A 10,044-nucleotide genomic window follows, 5' to 3' on the forward strand; every position below is an offset into this window, starting at 1 on the left:
AAACTGGATTGTATACATGTACGTAAAGTGTCGTCCCAGATCAGCGTTAGCAGTCCGAATTTGGTAAACAGAAGGTTTTATACATGTACGTTAAGTGTCGTCCAAGATTAGCGTTGGCAGTCCGCAAAGGGTAAACAGAAAGTTGTAACACATGTACGCTAAGTGTCGTACAAGATTAGCGTTAGCAGTCCGCATTGGGTAAACAGAAGGTTGTATACATGTTCGTAAAGTGTCGTACCAGATTAGCTGTAGCAGTTCGCATTGGTTTAACAAAAGGTTTTATACATGTACGTAAAGAGCCCGCAAAGGGTAAACATAAGATTTTATACATGTACGTAAAGTGTCGTCCCAGATTAGCTTAAGCAGTCCGCATAGGGTAAACAGAAGGTTTTACACATGTACTTAAAGTGTCATATCAGATAAGCGTAAGCAGTTCGCATATGGTAAACATAAGGTTTTATACGCGTACGTATAAAGTGTCGTCCCAGATTAGCGTTAACAGTTCGCATATGGTAAACAAGGGTTTACACGTGTACGTTAAGTGTCGTCCCAGATTAGCGTAAGCAGTTCGCATATGGTAAACAGAAGGTTTTATACATGTACGTAAAGTGTCGTCCCAGATTAGCGTAAGAAGTTCGCTTACAGTAAACATAAGGTTTTATGCGTGAGGTAAAGTGTCGTCCTAGATTAGCGTAAGCAGTCCGCATAGGGTAAACAGAAACGACACTTTCCGCCTAAGTTGGATTCTTCTTTAAAGGAGACTTTCCTCAAATTAACTATTCCATAAAAGCGAAAAGTGTCGTCCCTAATTATTAGGCCGTTCGGACATGCCTAAGCCCCGTTTCACAGAACGCGGCACAAGTGAATACAAATGTGTGGTCCGTGCAAGCAGTCAAATGTACACGTTGAATCATTTCAACGATTCGTGTTCTACTCTAAAGTAATGGTAACATTGCTTCAAGTATAAAGAAAAACAACTATAATCAATTCAGGGCCACTTCGCGTTCAATTTACCGTTGGTTTTCTATCAACAAATAACTCGTATCGCTTTACTTCAACATCATGCAAACTTCGATTTTGTTTTCATGTAAACTGTTTATTAGTTTATCAGTTTATTTAAGTCTTACCCACAATACATTATAACAGTTATAACAATAAATGATGCATAGCATGTATGAATGTAATGTAAATGATCTATGTGCATCAACCAAATAAATGCTCTTTCAAGTGGTGGGGGAACTATTGAGACGGCACTAATACACAGCCTGGCTCCTACAAACATATACGTGTTCGTATAAATCGTAGGTAAATTTAAGGTAAATTTAACTAGTTCTATCAAAACATCTTTGGGACTAATAATCTTTGGGAATATCGAATACCTATCTCACTAAGAATATGATTTCATGATGAAAATTCCCTGCACACAACTTTTAATTTTTGACACAATATACAAATTCAAAACATACAATAAGATAATTGATGAAAATAAATATGCGAGCAATACTTTTTACTCACGAATTAGGTAGTCATAAAAACAGCCCTTTCGACCCGTACTTTGTTGTTTACTCGTACCCTAGCAGTTCACACGGTGTCAATAACTCTGACCTAAACATAGGTATAGAGCACTAATGCGCTTTTTCGGCATAGCTGATTACCCAGCTTTTCACATTAAATGACTTTTACATAACGCCAGCAGACACGCATATATATTTTCGAATATTTCAAAGGCTGAGTCGAGATAAAACCTCTGAACTTTGGCTACATTACTATGTCTGTGCTCAGCGCAAAGGATGTAGCACTGTTCAGTGTAAGGAATTCCGGACTACTGTATGTTCAAACGACACAAATTGTGGCCCAGTTACGCGTTAACATCTTTCTCCCAGAATTTCAGTGTCAGTACTCGTTCACTAAATCGTCCGGTGAATATATAAGTGACTATCGATAAACACAGTTTTGCTTTCAAGATGAGAAAACATACATTACCGAAATAGTAAAGTGTCACGATAAGGGGAAAATCGTTTAATTATCCAACCACAATGTTTGCCGTACTCGGTCAGCACGTGTGGAAATTGTTCCTGAACGCCTGGATAGGCCGCCATTATTTACAAGTTTGCTATTTTGAATTCAATTTTGTATCGAAAAGCATTGTGCTAAAATGTGCCATTTAAAATTCGCAATGAGATTTTTAATGACCCTCGTGATGCAAAAATGGATCTTAATTTCGTATGCGCCAATCCTATATATAGCCTATTGAGTGAATTTATAGCCAATAGCATCGCATCTGACCAGACTGCGAAAAACGCACATGTTGGGTTTAACCCTTTGCATGCTGGGAAATTTGTCGTCTTCTAAAATGTCGTCTGCTGAATTTCTAAAATTAGCCTTTTCTTTGATTTTTTTCCAAAGAATACTATCAGAATAGCAAACAGTTTGGATCCAGATGAGACGCCACGTTCTGTGGCGTCTCATCTGGATCCAAACTGTTTGCAAAGGCCTTCAAAATTCGGTTCCCGCACTGAAAGAGTTAAGATACCCTGAACGAAAACGCATAAGACCCATTTTTGCATGACGCGGCTATGCAAGTGTGGTTTAAATGTGTAAAAGAAAACTGCATTTAAATCAAATACTAACATACGATTTAAATTTTGATAGTGAAGAAATATACTCATAATAAGGCATGTGACGACACATATGATGTCCGCTCCCGTAGTATAATTTTATCTACTGACACTAATGTGTGGTTTGACAATGATATCACACATTTCATGCGACAATAATGCGTCTTTCAAGTGAAAAAAAACGTATGGTAATATACAAATGCATGCATTTTAGTGTTCTTTAGTGTAATTTTGTAATAATATTTTGGTTGCTTGTTAGATAAGAAGTAGTGCAACAACAACAGTAATATTGTTCACATGTGAATACGCATTTAAGAGTACGTTTGTAGTCGTGCTCAGAAGGTCTTCATGCCATTGATCATGCCTCACTAACTTTTTTTAACAAATTATTTTAAAACAGATGCGACTACGTCTCTCATGTTCGCTCTAGCCTGTTACGAAACATTTATGCCGGTTTGTACTTTGTAGCCATATACTAACAGTTATTTGTCACGCGATTTTCCAATATTTTGCTATCAAATGGTCAGCATTCTTTTCACAAAACATTGTTTTCAATTGTTTAGAGATTAAGAAATTCTTATGGTGTATAATGTGCATCTCTTTTTGACCAACGTAAATACAGTGATTCATATTGTTTAACCATTTAACGACCTTGGACTAAAATATAATTTAACTTATTAAAACAACATAATAAATACATGTTTAATATAAGTTTGTATTCTGTTGAATATATATGTGTGCCATTTCATCACTTCAGCAATTATACTTTACATTTCAACAGAATGACAGACAAGACCAAATCACTATAATCCCCTGACTTGGAAGATATGACATGTAAATATGTTTGATACGAAAAATAAAAATTCACATAAATGTGTACTAGATGTTTGCTTTAAGAACGAAAACAAATTTTCAGAACGAACACATGTTTCTCCCATTCATTTAGCCTGATTTCAGATAGTGGTCAAGATTGTCTTAAATAATCCTAAAGTGCCACATTGAATCAAGTACATAAAAAATCACATCTTTTATAAAAACGTTCTGCCTGACATACTTAACCTACTCTCAATAGGAGTGGGCTTCGTCTACTGAAAATACCAATCATGGATTGACAGATTAACGTGTACGTTTTTAAGTTTGTCATTCCCATGAATTAGTGACTTGTTCCCATGATTAAGAACGTCATTCTTACTTTCTCATTCCCACGGATAAGCTTTTTCATTCTCATTACAAAGTTATCTCATTCCCACTACCTTATTAATCGTGGAAACAACAAAACAAATCTTTGGAGCGACTTACATAATATCTGCATGAAGAACAATCCCTAGGTGAAGATCTGTCAGAATAGTTATTAAGGTTCTGAAAGGTATCCGAGTCTGATCAATGTATGACGGACCAAATCACAATATGCCATCGTAAAAAGGGAAATTTATATAGAAGTGAGGAAATAATTAACATACATTATTTATTTGCTATAACAACATTTTTTTCACAGTACAACAATATTCCTGCTCTATGCATGGCTATATACATTAAATGGAGTGAAACAACAAGAAATGGATCAGCAAATCACATACATTAACATGATTATATCCCTAAACATACCAAAACTACAATGATATTATATTATATGACATGTGCTATGACATGTGCTATGTCTTTAAAAAAACAACAATTAATGTGCACCAAACTACAGAAATTATTCAATTTAATAACACAAACATTATAACCGTGCAAAGGCAATTATTAATCCCTGATTAAGTCCTGATCGTTAGTAATACACAATCAATGGTTAAAAGACCTGGTGGTACGTTGCATAAAGTTTTCTTTATTCAAAAAGTTTTGCTATTGCAAAATGTTAATTTGGGATAATCGAACAAATTAAGACATGATTTTGAACCTTAAATCTACTTTTACCAATATATTTTATTGCTTATAAATAGGTTGTTTATATATTATAGAAACAATTTTATAATAGCTAAATATACATACAAACAAAATATATTTTTGTTGGAAAAATTGAAAGCAAAAATTTAAAATATTACACAATTTTGTCCAATAAAAAGCTGTGTATAATTGTTCAACAACAAAGCAGAAATGTTTAATGCAAAGCAAGCTGATATAAACAACCACGTATGTATGGAATCTAATACTAAGACATCAGATGAGTTGGGAGTTTTACGGAACCTGGCCGCAGTGAATGCGCGTCAATGACATCTAATGTGGAGCAGTCAACATGAAAACAGCTTTTACAAACTTGTAAACAATCAACTAAAAGCAATAATTCAAAACTGGAAAATAGTCACAATCAATTAACAGCTATAATTCAAAATTAGACACCTTAACAAGCAACAACAAGTCAATAAATAAAAATAAATATATAACACATATTGCTTCAGTGTTAAAATATACAATATGATTTTGTATGAGAACATGCACTTATAATAGTCAGAATACCAAACTTTTAGCACTGTATGGCCAATTTTGGCAATTAAAATATGATGAACTTAAATTGATGCCATACTGGTGAATTTGGTATAACGCATAGAAATAAACAATTATGCAAACCATATTTCTTTAGTGATTATTGAATGAATATAATATATAGTTTATAGTGTGGAATAATAAAAAAAGATTCAATGTTCTTGTTACGTTTAGAGGTACAATTATACTCAATGAATATAGTATATAGTTTATAGTGTGGAATAATTAAAAAAAATCAATGTTCTTGTTATGTTGAGAGGTACAATTTTACGCTAACAAGGGAGACGACTTTTATTAAGTTTATCACAGTTGCTCTCCCTTGAATCGTTCTTCACTGTTTTCCAAATTTCCAGATAGTAGTTGCTTAATTATATTAACTGAAAAGCTTAACATAAAACAAGGTGTTTCTTATGCTTAAAGTATATTATTATGTTAATCATCTGATATTCTGCATATCTTAATTTACTATACAGGTTAATGTGCTCATTCATCCAAAGCAATTCTTTTTCTCTATTGCCTGATATGTAAATGATGTTTAATATGAAACAATTTTGTACAAATGATTTCAAACAGTGAATGTATCTGTTTGAAATGGCAACATTTTATGAATAATGTACAAACAAAAACATTATCTTTGCACTGGATCTATTTACAAATGACAAAATAAACGTATATACAGTGACACATAAATCTGTGTTACGTTATTCACTTATTACATTAGAAAAGCTGGTCACAAATGTGTACATACAAATATTTAAAGCATAATGAACTTTTAATGCTAGAATGCCAATGTCAACACAAATGATGAGCATTTCAGTATATGATACAACAAGAACAATCTGCAACCATATCTATGATCATTATTCATGAAAATACTTTGAAACAAAATTACTTGTGGAGGAATTACTATCATATTTTCAACAATGAAAGCATACTTTTTTAATAATTAAACAAACTCCATTACAATTAAGATGCACTTCTAAATTCCACTTTATTTAAATAGTTTCATTAATGTGTGCATCAATTATCGCAATATTATGCATGTACATTCACACAATTTGTATCACGCGCTTAACTATTGTTAATATTAAACAAAGTATCTGTTGTCAATAAATAAATTGATAATTAACAGAAGGTTAATTTAGTTTGAATAAATCAAATAATTATATGATATTGTACTATTACATCACTACATGAAATTCTTGATAAATTACTGCATCAAAAGAGCAAACAGATGATAAATGAACACAGACAGAATGACAGACATATCAAAATAGAAGCATCACAATTATGATATAGTTCTGATCAATTATTTTACCTAGCACATATTGCTATTTTATAGGTAAAAACTAAAAATAAGCATGTCTTGTTTATACAATAAATACATACAATATTGTCCAAGGTATCGGCATTATTTAAACAACTTTGTGAAGGCTTAAAATCAATGTTTAAAAAACAACAATTGTACAAACATTTTGTCTGTCTGTTTACGATAATCAGGATAAAGCTATATAGAGTCAGTTTCTGAATACAGACAAAATAGTAGTACTTGCATTATTATGCTCTTGAAATAAAACTTAACATTACTGCTATTACTGAGTTTCCCCTTATCATATTGGTCTTTTTACCAATATATAACAAAATACTTAATCATCAAGATACTGTCAGTATCATTATAACCATACAATATGAAATAAAGATTTTTCTTCCCATACAATTGGACTGTACACACGAGACAAAGTTGCTGGTTATAGGACATGGCTGGTAAAAACACTTGGCTGGTCACACGACTTGGCTGGCCACAGAACTAAGCTGATCTTAAGACTTGGCTTATCACATGACTTGTCTGATCACAGGACTGGGCTGGCCACAAGATATGTCTGGCCACAGGACTTGACTGATCACAATACTTGGCTTATCACAGGACTTGTCTGATCACAGGACTTGGCTGGCCACAAGACGTGTCTGGCCACAGGACTTGTCTGATCACATGACTTGACTGGTCACTTGACTTGTCTGGCTACAGGACTGGGCTGGCCACAAGACGTGTCTGGCCACAGGACTTGTCTGATCACAGGACTGGGCTGGCCACAAGACGTGTCTGGCCACAGGACTTGGCTGATCACATGACTTGGCTGGCCACATGACTTGGCTGATCACATGACTTGGCTTATCACATGCCTTGTCTGATCACATGACTTGACTGGCCACAAGACTTGGCTTATCACATGACTTGGCTGATCACAGGACTTGGCTGGCCACATGACATGTCTGGCCACAGGACTTGGCTTATCACAGGACTTAACTGGTCATACTGTGCTTTGTCATTCCCTCATTTTTATCTTAACAGTGACAGGCGTTTTCCTGCCTTCCCAATATTTCAAGATGAGGAGTATTTCAGGCTGTCTTTTTGATTGGCCGGTTTAATTACATCGAATGGGATCTGAAATAAAGGAAGGTATGTTACTGTTAATTTCAGTTCATTAGCCTGATTGTGTTACTTAGAAAAGTAGTGAAAAAGAACAAAACTGACATATGGTGCTAAAGCTTCTTTGATTTGAATTTATAGATAGGTGGTCCGAGATATATTCCTTAATTATTAAATATTTACGGCAAAATAATATGAACATGTAATGAAAAAAAGTTTTTTTTATCCCAAATTCCACTAATGCAAAAGGAAGCTGATATAAAATACACAACAGTTCACGTCCACATGCTGATTAACATGTTTGGAGAGTTGCATAACAAAATAAGAAATATGTTTTGAGGTTATATATGCCACACAACCTGACAGGCGGACAAGCGTTTAGACGGACCAGTGTTCCCTTAAACTGTCTCTGAAAGTAGATATTTACAAAAAGCCTACACACGTCTCACTAACTCACAAAGGTTCTATGTGCAGGATGTTCACAGGCAGCAGGTCAGATAACATGGAGAGGAGAGACTCTCAATACATCGACAGCTGCTGGCTTGAAAGCTGTGATTGTAACTGCATCCAGAACAAACTTAACGCCTTGATATTCGGGTTGTCTGGAAAAAGTAGATTGTGTGAAAAACTTGACAGATAATTGTGCAAATATGTCAAGCATTTTTTGCATTATAGAAATTGTCTTTGTCAACCATAAACTTCCATATTGCTTAGCCAACATAAACAGATTTGAACTGAACCAATTTTGTGGCAACAACGTTTCAGAGATGGAAAGCTTCTGAAAATAATATAGACATGCAATTCAATCATTTAAATCAACAGAGAATATGTGTTCAGTTAATTTCAGTATATTATTAAACTTTATTTCACAGGTGGTTATAGAGAAACAAATATGTTTACCAGGTGCATAGCAATGGGGGAAAGGGACTTTCTCTTCATCCCCGAGTGTAATAAATATCCTAATATTTCATCACTTTAAATTGGCAATACTTCAAAATAAATGAACATTTCTCAGATATCATGTCTTTGCGTAAAGCTGTATTAATGTCGGACCCAAGTCAAGTGGAGGGATGCTGGTCTAGGAATCGAAAGGTCACAAGGTAGAATTCCGCTCAGACCACAGAACTGTGCATATCAAACAATTAATCCCATTCTTGTTCTATTGGGTACCTGTGAGGGAAATAAGCAAATCTGCTGTGGTTGCATACTGTGCAGAATGTAAACGGATGACTTATATCCCAGTGATCTGGTGCCCCAGTGTACGTTTTGCAATGGTTAGGGGACTTACCTATCGAGATGTATTGGCGGAGTTGGAGTTGTTAGGATTTTTCTCTGTGAACAGAAAACCAGCTCTTTGCACATCACTGACATATGTCCCTGTTAACCAAATAATTAATGCATTTTGAAATAGCATCAGTTATATTGGAGGTCAATCAATGTTGTTAGATTAAATAATATAAGAAATACATTATGTTTGAAGGCTCTTGATACAAATGAGGTATACAATAAACACTTCACACACACAGCCTACTATATTCTGTACACTTGATACAAAAAATTTTCATCCATATCTAACCAATCTGCATTAAGTTACGTGTAACTCCAAAAGAGTTGGACGGACATAATTAGGAAGAATTGAAGGACAGAGAGAATTCTACAATTCTATACGACCTCCCCCCTGCACCCTTTCAAGGCAATACAAAAAGGCAACTATTATGAATATTTACAATTACGTAATGAATTAAGTTTAAGATAGCAGCAAGGATAGAGTATTACCAATGTATAACAAGCACACACTATTGAAATAAAAGTTTGAGTAGTAACACACTGCACATTATACACTGTAAATTACAGGACCAATGTACCTTGTAGAAGAGATAATATCAGCCCACTTGGCAGGAAAGATTGGAGCCCCAGCTTTAGACTGGCTGCACCTATCCGGGCCCAGCTTACCAGACAGCCTGTTGTTCAGCTGGGTACCGATCTATTGCATGGGATCCTGTAGGAACCGGCTCTTAAAACAAAATTCAGGAACTTAAATAAATATTGAAGGGAATAATTGTATAATGTGCTGAAGTCATTAAAATAATTGTTTTTTCTAAAATTAAATAAAATTAACAAGTCTATTACAGCGGATTTTGTAGGCAAGGATAAACTTTTGGTTCAAGGGCTGAATTTCAGCCGAAACGTGGACAAAACTATATTAGATCAATTGCTAATCTGGGATGACACTTTAATAGAACTTAATGTATGTGCAGACTTAATGTATGTGCAGTCTGCACAGGCTAATCTGGGATGACACTTTAATAGGACTTAATGTATGTGCAGTCTGCACAGGCTAATATGGGATGACACTTTAATAGGACTTAATGTATGTGCAGTCTGCACAGGCTAATCTGGGATGACACTTTAATAGGACTTAATGTATGTGCAGTCTGCACAGGCTAATCTGGGATGACACTTAAATAGGGCTTGATGTATGTGCAGTGTGCACGGGCTAATCTGGGATGACAA

General features: G+C 34.7%; 1 long non-coding RNA gene across 1 annotated transcript; it reads right to left on the bottom strand.

Moving 5' to 3' along the window:
• Window positions 1-4,069: 4,069 nt before the first annotated feature.
• LOC127864013 (uncharacterized) lies at window positions 4,070-8,824 on the bottom strand. The gene is made up of 3 exons (XR_008041380.1): window positions 8,701-8,824; window positions 7,988-8,132; window positions 4,070-7,545 (listed from the first exon to the last, which is right to left on the bottom strand). It is a non-coding gene; the product is annotated as an uncharacterized LOC127864013 (long non-coding RNA).
• Between the last annotated feature and the right edge of the window lie 1,220 nt (window positions 8,825-10,044).

The sequence above is a fragment of the Dreissena polymorpha genome, chromosome 1, assembly GCF_020536995.1.
Source record: "Dreissena polymorpha isolate Duluth1 chromosome 1, UMN_Dpol_1.0, whole genome shotgun sequence".
Taxonomy (NCBI): domain Eukaryota; kingdom Metazoa; phylum Mollusca; class Bivalvia; order Myida; family Dreissenidae; genus Dreissena; species Dreissena polymorpha.